At 49.0% G+C, this 13,793-nt stretch overlaps 1 protein-coding gene across 3 annotated transcripts in view; it reads right to left on the bottom strand.

Moving 5' to 3' along the window:
* ZFHX3 (zinc finger homeobox 3) overlaps positions 1 to 12,973 on the bottom strand; it is a 255,767-nt gene extending 242,794 nt beyond the window's left edge. For 2 of the 3 annotated variants that reach the window (XM_089903269.1, XM_089903270.1), the window contains exon 1: positions 10,926 to 12,973. The gene's annotated coding sequence lies outside the window, so the exon portion shown is untranslated. Of the gene's footprint in view, positions 1 to 241; positions 10,135 to 10,925 lie in introns of those variants that run through there. The other variant, XM_022583310.3, reaches the window with a different exon arrangement.
* Positions 12,974 to 13,793: the final 820 nt, after the last annotated feature.

The raw sequence follows: 13,793 nt of genomic DNA, 5'->3' as shown, positions 1-13,793 counted from the left end.
AAAGATGGAAGGAAGGGAGGGAAGGAGGAAGGTCTGTACTCCGTGCCCAGCAGAATTCAGAGGCTCTCGCCCCAGGTCGGTTCCAATTAGAGTCCTAGTAGTTCAGGTGCATCCAGCCTGCCCTTCCCCCACATGCCCCAAGAGAATGGGAAGTTCAGCCAAGACTCGCAACACCTGCCCCGCAGCTCCAGGCCGGCTGCGCGGACCCGGAGGGCGGGCGGGGGAGGGAGGCTGCACTCACCTGGCACACAAAGGCTCCGCACACCTCCGGAGGGAGGAGGCACTCGCGGGTCCGGGGGCCGAGGCAGGCGCGACAATGGGAAACTCCAGCGGCACCCGAGCCCCGAACTTACCCACCCCAGGCGGCCTTTTCCCCACCTCCCGCTGCCCCCGGGGCTCCGAGGTGGCTCTGGCTGGGTGCGGGGGGGCCCGGGGCAGAGGAGCGGGGCTCATGGTGGCGGCCCGGGCTGGCAGCCGCCCCTCCCCGGGAGGGAGGGTCCCCGGGCGCGCGGCGGAGATTCACCCACGGGGCGCGGCGCTCGCGTCCCGGTTGCCGGCCTGCCCGCTGCCGGCTCGGCCGCCCGCCCGCCCGGAATCGCTTTATGTAAATGAAGCTCAACTCGCAGCTTGCAGCGCGCACCGCCCGGGGAAGGGGGACGGGCGGGGCGGGGGGGCCTTCGGGGATCCACATTACACAGCAACAAAGCGGAAGGTTAATTTGAAACTCACAGCCCCGCCGCCGCTCCGCTCCCCGGGCAAAGCCTGACATCTACAGTCGTGCCGGGCGCAGGCCGGGTGCTCGGAGGCAGCCGCGCCCGCGGGAACACGGGGACACACACGGGCGCGCGAGGCCCAAGCACTCGGCCGCGCTCCGGGCACGGGCCTCCGGGCAGGCCGTACCTCGCGCCCGGGGACCTGAGCCCCGGGCGGCTCGGCCTGCGCCGCGCGGAGAACCGGCCCGGCGGGAACAAAGCACGGTCCTCCCCAGGCGCTGACCCCTCACTCATCAAAAGTCAGGGGCCGGCCTAGAAAACGGCGAGAAGAAAGGGACATGCCCTCGGCCACAAGAAGGAGCCTGGGGCCTCCGAACAGAAGCCATCGGTCTCTGGGCCCCAGCCACGTCACAGCCAGGCCACTCTAGCATGGGGACATTAGCCAATGTGGACAGGAATTTATTTGAAACACACACCCATCCTATTAACTGCCTTACAAAGCACTTCTGTTTTTCAGCTGCAGAAACTTATAAAAACATCCCCTGCTCTCCACTGAGAGTTTAAGGATAGAGTTTTTCTTGGGAGAAAAAAGGAAAAAAGAGACATAAAGAGAGGGAGAAAAGTCGCAGTCTGCAGTTAACCTTAGGGTGTTAAACAAGATGCCTTAAGAAGCCACAGATAACGCACAGCTCATGCCCTGCGTAGGAAGATTCTACCCCCCGGGTCAAATTTAATGCGGCTACCCCAGGTGGTCAAAGTAATCGCTGGACACTTTTGTATCTCCCCAGGTTCACCTTCTCCATTCTGATATGAAAAGACAGCGCCACAGAAATCTCACCGGAAGTCCCCTGTCCTCCCTGCCAGAATCCCACGCTCCGTCTGAATTTACTCCCGATTCTCAGCACAGAAAGGCACCTGCTTTTACCCTTTCTGAAAGCCACCCACCCAGGCTGGCCCCAGAGCCTGGAGAGTCCTTTCTGACTGCACAATAATGAACCGTGCAAGTGTTAGAAATATAATAAGCTCACGAGGCGAAGAGCTGTATGTATGGAATCGTATTAGCATTAAGCACACACTGGTGCAGGAGAAAAGGATGAAAACTAGAAGGCATTTTGCACAATATAATTCGGGTTCAGATTAACATAACTATCTTACCTGTTGGGGAAGGACAACCCCTCTCTACATTTTAGTCCAAAAAAGAGACTCCAAAAAAATTTTTTTTCCAGCTAGGGCCCAGGGAGAAAAGACTGCCTCTAGGGAATCATGTCCGATTAGGGACAAAGGAGAACACAAGCCACATTCTGTCACACATGAGAGAGTGACGGGGTGGGGGGGGGTGAAGATAGGAAAAGGAAAGTGGAGGATGATTTTGTAAACCAGAGTATGGCCACTGCAGAGCTGTTTCCAGACCGCCTGACTTAAGGCCCAAGAACAGGTGGTGTTTTCAAAACACACTATTATTTATGTTAGCCACATGAGTTGAGAACACCTTAAAAAAAACTAATGAATAATTTAATTGAAAAAGTAACTATGAATAATACACGTAGATGATGATGCTAGCAATAACGCAAGTAACATGGCGCACACGACTCAGAGATGTCTCTGGAAACGTCTTCACGAGAATGAAGACTCTAGGCCCCCATTCTTGCCTGGAAGCAACCCACGGCCCAGCAGATAAATTAATGACAATACGAAAATGTTTATACTCCCAGAAAATCGAATTTTGCTGCTTTGTCTTAACTTTTATTAACAGGGGAAAACCTAATCTGGTGACATCATGAACCTGGTGGGCCAACAGATAAATATTTTCAATACAATGAAAGCTAGAAAGCCCAAAGAGCCAGCTTCAAAGCAACCTGGAAGTATGTGGAGGTTGTGGGCAGAAGGCCCTGAGGGGGTCTGTCCTGAAACTGCCTGTCCCAAGGGGCAGACACTTGCATCTGCCTCCTGCACCTCAAGAGTCCTGACAAGTAGAGCTGAGCGTGACCCTGAGTCCCTTTCCTTTATCTTAATCGGACACCAGCTACAGACACAGTGAGGCCTGGTCAAGCTTGCCTTTGTTACAGACACAAATTTAACAGGTAATCCACAGGCCGGTAATCTGTGGCCTCTGGATCATCAGGAATATAAAGGATCACACAAAAGCCAAAAGCGGGTGTGTTACCTCGACCAAAACTTCTTTCCGTCGCTAATCAAAACAATACCTTTTCAGAGGGGATTTGCAACTTTTGCACTTCCATATGGAATCAACAGTTTCTCTGACATACATGTTACAAATTCTGTCCCCCAGCTCTGAAAGGCCCCGGCTCTTCCCAGGGCAGCTGCCTGACGTGACACCCACGGCCTACCCAGCGGTGACAGCCTGGCGCTCTCCGTCCTGAAAACTGTTGACAAATAAACCCACTCTCAGAAAAGGCAATTCTTTCCTTCCAGCTCTCCATAACTAGTCTCGTCTCATCTGGAAAGCGTAACTGGCAACAGCCAAAAGGATAAATATTTAAAAATAAATCAGGCAATGCTAACCCTTCCCTCACTCCTCCCCTTAGCCACTCTCCAAGCCAGAGGCCAGCCCCCTAATGCTTACTTAGCTGGCTGGTAAATTACAAAGATCCCATCCGAGCCAAACTGGTTCTCTCTCTCCCTCTCTCCCTCTCCCTCTCTCCCGCTCGCTCGCTCTCTCGCGCTCTCTCTCTCACTCCACATATACACTCACTCGCCAATGCTGTTCCTTTCACTTCAGCAAAGGTAAATATGATCTCTGGGCTAAGAGACAGCGAATGTCAGCCTGCTGACTTCTAGCTAAACCTGTGCTCTACACAGCACAACTGGGTTGAGGCAGACTTGTGTATTCTTTCAGATCCTTCTATTTTTATTAAATTATACATACACGTTGATTTTAAAACTAGTGCTTCAATAACCCTGAGGCTTTAACAAAGAAAAAAGCCAGAAGAGGGCACAAAACAAAACAAAAACAAAAGTCCCTGAAATAAGCAAGGATCCATTTGGAGCTGAACTGCACTGCATGCCCTGAATTCACCCCATCCTTTATAGGCAGTTATACTTAGAAGCCTGGTACCACTGGGTGGCCAGGCCCTCCTGGGTATGATACAGAATGCAGGCTTTCCTCAGAACAGCCCACACTCACCTTCAGAACCGCTGGAGGCTGGTGTGCCAAGGCCTAACAGATGTTTTGATTCACATTTCTCTGTCACAAACCTCAAGGCCTCCATCTCTCGCTACAATGCTAATTCCATAGATTAATTTTTACCCCCCAAATCGTAGGTGGAACCTTATGTGGTTCACTTCCCCACCCTCCTCAGCTCAGACCCTTAAAGCTATCAATGACACATCTAAAAAAGACACAAATGAGGAACCATTTTTTCAAAACTGTGATAGAGAAGAGCTTTCCTCAATTTTAAGTTACAAAGGCCAAGTTTTCGGAAAGCAAAAACAAAGACCTTGCCTTAAAACAGCTTCAAGACATTAGGTAAAGAGCTTGCGCTTTTTTTTTTAAACAAAAATATTATTTCTGAAAGGGCAAAGAGAATTTGCCATGCAAGACTTTTATACCCAGGGGGATTCTTACATTTGTGTTTCTAAACCTTGAAATTGAGAATTTTAATAAAAAGGCAGACAGATGCTTAAGGACAACGTTGCAATCAGGGCCCATACATTACAGGAGAGAGGTGCTTTGTTCGGGGCCAGGAAAGAGAGGTGGACTCCTAGTCGGTTCACAGGCCATCCCCACGGTCTGACACATCCCTCTGCCCTCAGCCTGATGCAAACCACTACGTTCTTGGAGGGGAAGCGGGTTGGAGGGAGAAGAAAGGAAAAAGGAAACGGGAGAGGAAAGAAAAGGGGGGGAGGGGATATGGCCTCTCTCTATAAATCGTAGTTTCAAAAACAAATTCTCAACACAGCATCAGTTCCACAGTGCGTACCAGTAGTCCCCACACCGGTCCAGTGCTTTAAAACCAACACTGAAACGATACACCAATAGCACAATAACCAGAATCAGATCTTTTTTTAAATGAAGAATTGCATTTGGATTTGCAATTCCTTCCCATCAAGCGACCACTTCTTGGGGCAGGATCCTAAGAGATAAACAAAAGGTGACCCTTTTCACACTTCCCCTAAATGATTCCAGAATCCCATTGTCTTATCTTTTCCTTTTAGTGCATTTTTGTTCGAAATCGGTGCTAATCTCACTTAAGAGCCCCAAGCTGAAATTTCACATCTCCTCCAAGTCAGCCAGTGTTTTAAGAATCTGGATTTCTATTGAGGCCGTTCCAATTGCCAGTGAGGCCTATGGTAAAATGCGCTTGCTTCATGCTGTTCCGTTTGTCTCTCTGCAGACAAATAGAAACTGTGAAATTTAAAGAATGGATAAAAAAAATCTAAAACAAAGAGGTTAAAAAAATAGGACAAATGTTTTTGCTTTTGTGTCTCCCTGGAGCAATTGTTTGGGGGAGTCTGCATTGACAATAACCATGAGAAGGCCATCTAAAGGCGATGCGCACACAAGGGGACTCCTTGCCTGCCGCCTTTGGTCTGGGAGAAAAAGCACCTTAGCTCCGTTCTCCAGGAACAAAAGGCCAGGGCAACGGAAGGGGGGAGAGGTTACTGGGGCTTTCACATGGAGCCAAGTGTCAATGCAGGTTCATTTTTCACCCGTCTTAGTTGGAAAGCAGCTCAGTGAACTTCCTAATGACTGCTTTTCCCTCTCCCCCTATTATTTCTAAACCTAAAAGAACAAAACAATAATATTTTTTTTAACCTAAAACCCATCATCCTATTAGAGGAAAGCCTTGGGGATCTACACACTCAGTTTTTCCTCCTTCCTCTCCCCACCCTTTTTTTTTTTTTTTTTTGAGGAGGGGGTATTCCGATTGTGGATCACATGGAAATAAGAGACACTGGTCATTACGGTCATTTTTAGTAACATCAGAATAGCCTTTACGTCTATGAAAAGGCAGGGAATAGAAAAATAAATGCAAAAGGAGAAAAAAAAACTGAACAGGGATAGAAGGTGCAGGGTTGCAGCGAGACTGTGGGGCAACGCCTGGAAATGTTTTCTTTTTTTCACAGCATGAAGTCCCTAAAGCCAGCTTCAGATTTGCAACTGAATCAAAGTCATCATTACAAGATTAGGTGTTGTTTTTTTTGGGGAGGGGGGCGTTGCATGGAGATGTGGGCAATAAGGATGTCCTAAAGACACAGACAAGGGGTGTGTGTGTGTGCGTGTGTGTGTGTGCGTGCACGGGCGCGCGCACGGGCGGGGGGGGGTTGCTTCAAAGAAAGGAAGCTGAGGTGAATCACTGCATGCCATGAAAATACCAGGGCAAGTGGATGTCGGAGTGCTTAACCAGATTCGAAGCTAGAAACATCTTCCCCAGCGGGCGAACCCTAGGACGACGCAGTGACACGCAACCCTCAGCCTTTGAACCCAGACCTGGCAGCTTAGGAACGCATTCCCCCTTCCCCAGGCGGCCACAGACTCTGGCTGAAAAGCGAGGTGGGGGTAGGGATGAGAGGGCCCTGCGAAGAAGCACAATAAACAACTCAAATATGAACGGAAATGACATCAGCAAAGTGAAGGGCCTGTTTATTGCAGATCAAAACAAAACAAACTTCCAAACCTTTTGTGTATACAAGATAACTCTATAAAAAGCCCTCCTAAAATGTCACCAAGGTCAACACATCAGCATCCCAAGAAAACAGATGACAGTTACCAAGGCCCGGGGTCGGAGGGGATGACGAAGGGAAGAAGATGGGAAGGGATTTAAAACCAGAAGGGGCCAAAAACCCAGCTGACTGTTTCCCCCCTCTGCTGATCCTTAATATTTATTGGTGTTTATAATCTAAAAGCCATGCTCTGTGTTTCACTTAATACAAGGCCAGACAGTGCTGTCTAATGAGGCAGCATTACAATCAGCTTGTAATACTGAATTTTTAATGCTGCCAAGGATTCTGTTACATAATAATATGAAAAACAGAAGCTGAAAGTGGGCTCACAGTGACAGGACACTGGAGGTTCTAGGCAGGCAAGCGCCACAAGCCTGCCTTCCCTCCACTCTGGCCACCCCGCCTCACGATGTGCAATCCGCCCTCCAACCCTATACAGGAGATGGGTATGAAAACCAAGAGGATTTCTTAGGAAATCCACTTTTTAAATTATTATTACTATACTCCCTGATCCGAAGTCCTATTTCAAGAGTTTGAATTCCAACTTACCTGGTGTCAGAAGTCTGAAATAAAAATATTTTGTGCAGGAGGATGAAGAGAAAAGGAATATAGGAGGGAGGATGTTTTTTTTAAGCAAACTGAACAATTTAAAAAAAATCACAGAGGGGAAAAAAAGAACGAAGATGCTTGGGGGTGGAGGAGGGATGAAGTCTGCCGACCATATTCACAGCTCCTGTACTCAGTTTACACTGGTGTAATTTAAAAGCATACATATAGCCGCCCTGCTCTTCTCTGTAATACCCCAAGACTGTAAATCTATAACCACTGCAATGATTTAGTGATTAAAAACATGATAACATATTGTGTAACTGCAAACCACAGAACCCCTGCCAACTCTCCTCTAAGATAAAGGGAAAAAAATACAGAAAATGTGTTGCTTGCAGCGATCTTCCTAAACCCAAAGATTTTAATAAAAGAACCTATACAGTAGACAAATCGGAAAAGGGTGAGTGAATTCTATGTGAAGCCAGCAAAGGGAGGGGGGAAAACGGCAGCTTTATGTGGGATTCTTTTCCTTGTACTAACAAATTACGACCTAAACATGCCTTTTCTTTTCTCTCTCTTTTTTTAATAGTTTGTTGTAACTGGAATAACTGGTCCTGTGTGCTGTCTTGCATATTCAGAGCTGCTTTGTAATCGGATCTGGAGACCCAACCTTATTTGCCTGAACTCAATAGGGGTTTTCTTCCTCCCCCTCCTTCCTCTGTTTTGTTTTGGATTTGGTATGTGGGTTTTCTGTTCTTGCTGGAAGCAGACATCTACGCAGGCAGAGGCTCTGGTGCCTTTAAGCTACAGAGCAAACACCTGAGAGGGGGAGGCCCAATTTGTAACATGGCAGGAGGAGCCTAAAATATACACAAAAAAATAAAATCAAAGCAGCTGTAGGGGTTTTGGCCTGTGAGCAGCTGACCTGACCCCATTCTATATATTCTTTTATTTCCCCATTGCAGGATTCCGGCACCTTGGGTCAGATTCGAACTCAACGTGACCCTGAGGAGAAGGCAGTCACCGAGCCCTGCAAAACTGCTCCATATTTAATGGGGGCTGGGGGGGGGGAAGTGCTGTCAGTGCATATGCATTCAGACTCCTCCAGGGTAGACCCCCCCCCGCAAAGTACGTACCTGTACACAAGTACACACACACACACACACACACACGCATCTGTCAGAACTGCCAGGCCTTGGGGCCAGCTCCAGCCAAGAGGAGACTGAACTCTCCTTGCAGCCCCCCAAAATCTTCACGTCTACAACTCTACCCATAAACGCACACGTGCACAGACCAACTCTCCTCCAGAGACTTTGTATGTTTAAAAAGTCCACAGATCTGAATTGCCTCCTCTCTGGACCTGAGCAGGGCAGTTTATCCAGAGAAATCAATAGGAAAGAGCATTTGCAAATATTTATATAAGCCCTGTGCGTTTCAGCATTAAGTAATTAAAAACTAGAACTCAGGGAGGGGGAAGGGAGGAGACACACAGACAGAGGAAGGCTGCTGGCCTAGAGTGGGTTTTCCTGCCCACACCTCATCTCCCCGAACGGCAATCTTTTCAAAACTGACTCCGTACACACTTTTTACAAAATCCTGTTCATGCACCATTTGCTAGACTATTTCAAAATCATCTCCAAATATGGATTCACCTACCACCACGCTTTCAAGCCTGACTATAAGTGTCTGTATTCTCTCTCTCTCTCTCCCTCTCTCCCTCTCTCTTCTCTCTCTCTCTCTCTCTCTCTCTCTCTCTCTCTCATGCACACACAGAGCAATCCTTACTTTTCACACTGCTTCAGTCTCTGGTGTATTACTCTCTCATATTCCTCACTCTAAATTCCTTGCTCTTGTTAAAGATATTTCACATTATAAGATAAGCAGAGGACCCCCGAAGTGGTAATTCAATAAATGAATTCCCATCTCCTAACCCCACTTCCAATACTTTCCACTCCCAACCTACACGATACCTACACTTTGGGGGTTCAGTACCCGAAAGCCTCACATGTAAACAGATTCACCAAAAAAAAAAAAATGTACAGTACTGTGAAGGAGGTTTAAAATGAGACACAATCCAGCAGCTTTCCCCTATATTATTCCGGAGGGCTGGCAGTAAATTCTGCTTGTACTGCCTCTAAATCTGCTCCAAGAGGCCGAGCAAGGCACTGGAGCACCCACGCTGCAGATACTGTAGAAATGTACAGTAAATGTAGGTACAAGATTGCAGCAGGCTGCCCTATCGATTACGCAGACTGTGATCAATCTTCTCCCCTCTCCCATTTCCCAAGCCTCTTTCCACAGACCTCCAAATAAGTTGGTCTGGAACTAGCCATTCTCCCAACTAGGGAGAAAAAAGTAATTTTTTAAAAAACATAATAAATCCTCAAGTGTCCCCACTGAAAGGGCTCGAGTCTTTTTTTAATTCCAAAGTGAATTTATGTTCTGTAATTTGCATTACAGCCAAGCGATCACCGTATGTCATATTCTTCAAAGGTACTTAACAAACACCCTTTTAAAAGTCACTAGAACTGGAGGCCAGAAAAAGGCAATCAGCCTCCTTCTTCCATATAGTCCATAGATCAAGTTTCAATAATTGAGACCAATAAAAACTGTCATATTTACCCTACTTCAAAGCAACAAGGGGGAAAAGTTAAGAGTGGGTGATTTTTGCAAGCACTTGTAATCAAAGAATTTGCCACAGTCGAAGGAACTGCACAACATTTTGCAAAAGTCAGAGCCTGAGCAACAGATTAATTTGCAAAGTAAAATGTATTTTTTCAACAGCTCCACAAGCAGCCTACTGAGTCCACACACAATTTAAATACCCGGCATGAAATACACTTAGCTCTACTCTCCAATAGATATGCAAAAAGATGTACATGAAAATGCATAATGCAAAATTCAGGAACGTGATTTTTGCATCTAATGGGGAAAATACATGGGAAAGAGGAGTGGAACAGGACGAGGGTGAAAGTGGGGAACGGAACGTAAACAATCCCAGATTCGCGTAAACAAAAAAAAAAAAAAGAAAAGGGAAAAAAGAAGAAAAAGAAAAGGAAAGAAACAAAAAAAAAAAGGAGGGAGGAACAGAAGGAATCATCTGATGTCTCTCAACTCAGCTGGCCAAGGAGAGGCCGGCCAGGCGAGGTCTGGTCCCGGCCGGCGGCGCAGCCCCGAGCCCCCGGGAGCCCCTAGTGTCCAGGGCAGAGGCCCCTCAGGGCGCTCGCGGCGCTGCCAGTGGGGCAGGGCGGAGAGCGCGCAGGTAGAGAAGGTCGGGCTGCCGCCTCGCCCCCTCGCCCGCTCTCGGACCCCGGGGCTCCGGCCCGGCGGCCGCGTTCCCGGCAAGTGGAGCCCTGGCGCGGAAGGCGCCCGGCCGGCCGGCCAGCTGCAGCAGCCGCGACGACGGCTCCAGGCCGGGTGCGCGCCCCGCGCCGCGGCTCAGCCCGGGGCCCCGGCGCCTCCCGGGGTGGGGCAAAGTTGGGGGCCGAGGGCGGGGGAGCTCGGCACCGCGGACCCCCCCACCGACCGCCGCCTTTGTCTCGGCGCCCGGACCCCGGCCGCCCTCCCGCCCTCGGCCGGCCCTGCCCGGCGGCGCCTCCAAACTCGCCGCGCGGGCCTCGCCCCGGGCGCCTCCACCCTCCCGGGGGTCGCCGGCGGCGCGGGGGCCGGGGAGGAGGGGGCGGCCCGGGCTCGGCGGCGGCGGCGGCGGGAGGAGGAGGAAGAACAGAAAGAGAAAGTTTGGCGCAGGGGGAAGGCGAGCGGGACGCAGCGAGCGAGCAGGGCGCGGGCGCGGGGAGCGCGGGCGACGGCGGCCGGGCGCGGGAGCCGGGAGGGGGCAGGACGAGCCCCATGCAAAGCAGCCCGGGCGCCCCGAGGAGCCCCGCGTCCGGGCGGTGGCGGCGGGAGGAGGAGGAGCAGGCGGCGGCGGCGGCGGCGGCGGCGGCGGGAAAAAAAAAAAAAGAGGGAAAAGTTGCCACTTACGCGGTTGCTTCTCCGGCGGCGGCGGCTGCAGCGGCGCTGCTGGCGGCGGCGGCGGCGGCGGCGGGAGCTGGCGGCGCTTTTAATCCCGAAAAGAGGCGCTCGGGCCGCGGAGCCCATCAAGGCAGCAGCGGCGGCTGGCGGGGGTCGGCGGCGGCGGAGGACGCGCTGCTGGCGGCGGCGGCGGCGGCGGCGGAGCTGGAGCGCGCTCGGCGGAGCCCGGGGCGGGAGGCGGCCGCAGCCGGGGAGCCGGAGCCGCCGCCGCCGCTGCCGCCGAGCAGCATGGTTGGCGGGGAGTTTACAGCCCCCGGAGCGGGCAGGGGCCACGGAGGAGAAGCGGCGGCGGCGGCGGCAGCGGCTCTAGGCTGTAATTGGGATGCAAAGCAGGCGGTGGCGGCGGCGGCTGCGGCCGGGAGGAGGAGGAGGAGGAGGCGGCGGCGGCGGCGGCTGCAGCGGTCGGAGGGGACGCGCTGGAAGTGGGAGCTGATGAGTGAAAAGAAAAAAAAGTCTTTGGATCTTTATTCTGCTAATTAGTTTCCTGCAAAAAATGGCTGTGATTAATTCAGTGCGCATGTGCTTCATTACCCAGGCACGACGGGAAGGGCTAATTAGCCACCTTCTGGATCAATAAGATTCAGCAAAAAAGAAAAGGAGGAGGTGGAGGGAGGCAGAGGGGAGGAAGGGAGGGAAAAAAAAAAAAAAAACCAGGGGAAAGTGATGAGCTGGGCGAGGAGAGCAGGAAGAGAGGATGGGAGAAGAGCCCAGGAAGAGGGAGAGAGGCACCAAAAGTTTATGCATGTATTAAAAACACATACACACGCGCGCGCGCACACACACACATACACCACACACACACACACACACACACACACACACACACACACCGAGAAGTGAAATGCAGAGAAGCAACAATAGGAACCTGGCTAAGATTTTTTAAAAGATTTTTTTTCTTTCTCTTTTTTCTCTCCTTTCTTTCTTGTTTTTTCTTTCCCCCTTTCTTTTTTTCTTTCTTTTTTAGGCAAACGCAGCAATGTTTAAATTAAATAGAAAGAGAGCATCTTCAAAGAAGAGTACGGGGGGGCAATAATGGAGTGGGACAGCTTAAAGCAAAGATTTAAGTGAAAGAGCAGAGAAGCAGCAGAGACTTATAATAGAGGCCACTTTAAATTGCAAATCGGAGATTTTTTTAAAAAGGAGGAAAATTACCTCCCCCCCCAAATCAGAGGACAAATGGAGAAAACTTTAACCGTACCATAGACTAGACGAAAAAAGATATAATATGTTAATTTTGTCCTCTGAAATAAGATGCAATCAATCTTCTCTGGTTCTTTAGAAGGAGAGGGGAAGGGGGGAGTGATGATTAGAAGTAAAAGGGGGAAAGTGAATCAGAACTGGAAGGGGATAACTCAAGGAAAGACAAGAAAAGGAAAAGTTGCACTTGGAAACAAGTCCAACTTTCTACCTTTCTGGACTTAAGAGAAAAGTAAAATCAATTTTCTCGTGTAAAACCTGGAAAGCAGATGTTTTCAAAACACAGGAAGCTATTTTGCCATCAAAAGCAGGGATGTAATAAAGGCAGTGAAAAATAATTTCAGACTAAATTCGTAAGAAAGAAAGCCAATATATTTAAATAGCGAGGAAAGGTCTAGAGTATGTGTGTGGGGGGTGGGGAATTACATACCCCTTCCCTAAATGCCAAAAAAAAAAAAAAAAAAAAGAAAAAAAAAGAGAAAGAAAAAAAAAGTCTTACAGCTACCTCCAAGAGTTTGGAGCACAGTCTCGAAGCCAAAGGGCTTGAAATGAGAGGATGGGTTTCAGATAAAGACTAGGAGCGCGGTACATCCCACCAGAGCCCAAAGGAGATCCCTAGAATCAAAGACAGCAACCAGGGACCCTGCTACTGTACCGATTCCCAGTACATCAAAGCCATCACTTAGGCGGGTGTATGATACCTCCAAAAAGCAAGCAAACAAACGCAGGAAGAACAGGACTGACTCTCTCTCTCTCTCTCTTTCTCTCTCTCTCTCCTTTTTTTCTCCCCCCCTTTCAAATCCTAGCCTTACCGTCACTGCTACTGCAATAGATTTTTTTTTAATGACAAGTATGTATTTATGTAAGTTCTAAATATGAACTAGTACCATTGAAATTACAATGTCTGGAATAAAATAAAATGCAATTTGCACTTTAAGTGATCTGCACACAAATGTAAAAACAACATTTATGTTTTTGAAGGCATTATTCGTGAACTCTGTAAACATCAGGCAGAGAATACGCACTAAAACTTATTTTTTAGAGAAAAAAAATTTCTTGTCCCAGCCTAGCTGGATTATTTATTTTAGAAGGAATTGGGGAATTAATCGGGGAATCTGTTTGACTAGAAGGGAATTCTTCATTTTGAGAGATTTTCCAGTGCTCTTAAGTGCATGCAGCTTCTTAGTCAAGACTAAGAGGAGAAAACCGGTTTAGGATTTTGCAGGGTTACCTCATCTAATCCTTCTGAATTCACTCTGGGAATAATGCTGTTTTATTTAGGAAAAAAATACATTTAGAAAAATCGGGGGTTTCCTCTCTATGAGCCAAATCTGGGTTGCCATTCAAACTTCTCCTGGCTGCTTTCCACGCGGGACAGTAGATCAATAAAGCCAAGTCCAGCCTGGCTTGCTACAGGTTTCACCAATCAGTGCTTGCAAAACCTTTGTCATTTTCTAAAAATAAAAAAGCTAAAAGTTATTGTAGAAGAAGGGGCTTTTTTTTGTCCCCTGCACAATGTGTCTTTTGTGAGGTTAATGCCATTCTGGGCTCTCGATAGCCCTGGACAATGGGAACTCTCCAGGAGTCTGCAAAGACTCTGGCTTTTTTCTTTCTTGATTT

The sequence above is a fragment of the Delphinapterus leucas genome, chromosome 20 (genome assembly GCF_059928025.1).
Source record: "Delphinapterus leucas isolate spDelLeu-1000000601 "Yukka" chromosome 20, BTC_Dleu_Yukka2, whole genome shotgun sequence".
Classification (NCBI taxonomy): Eukaryota; Metazoa; Chordata; class Mammalia; order Artiodactyla; family Monodontidae; genus Delphinapterus; species Delphinapterus leucas.
Note: the sequence above shows the minus strand (reverse complement) of the source record. Positions and strands in the feature narration are given on the sequence as shown.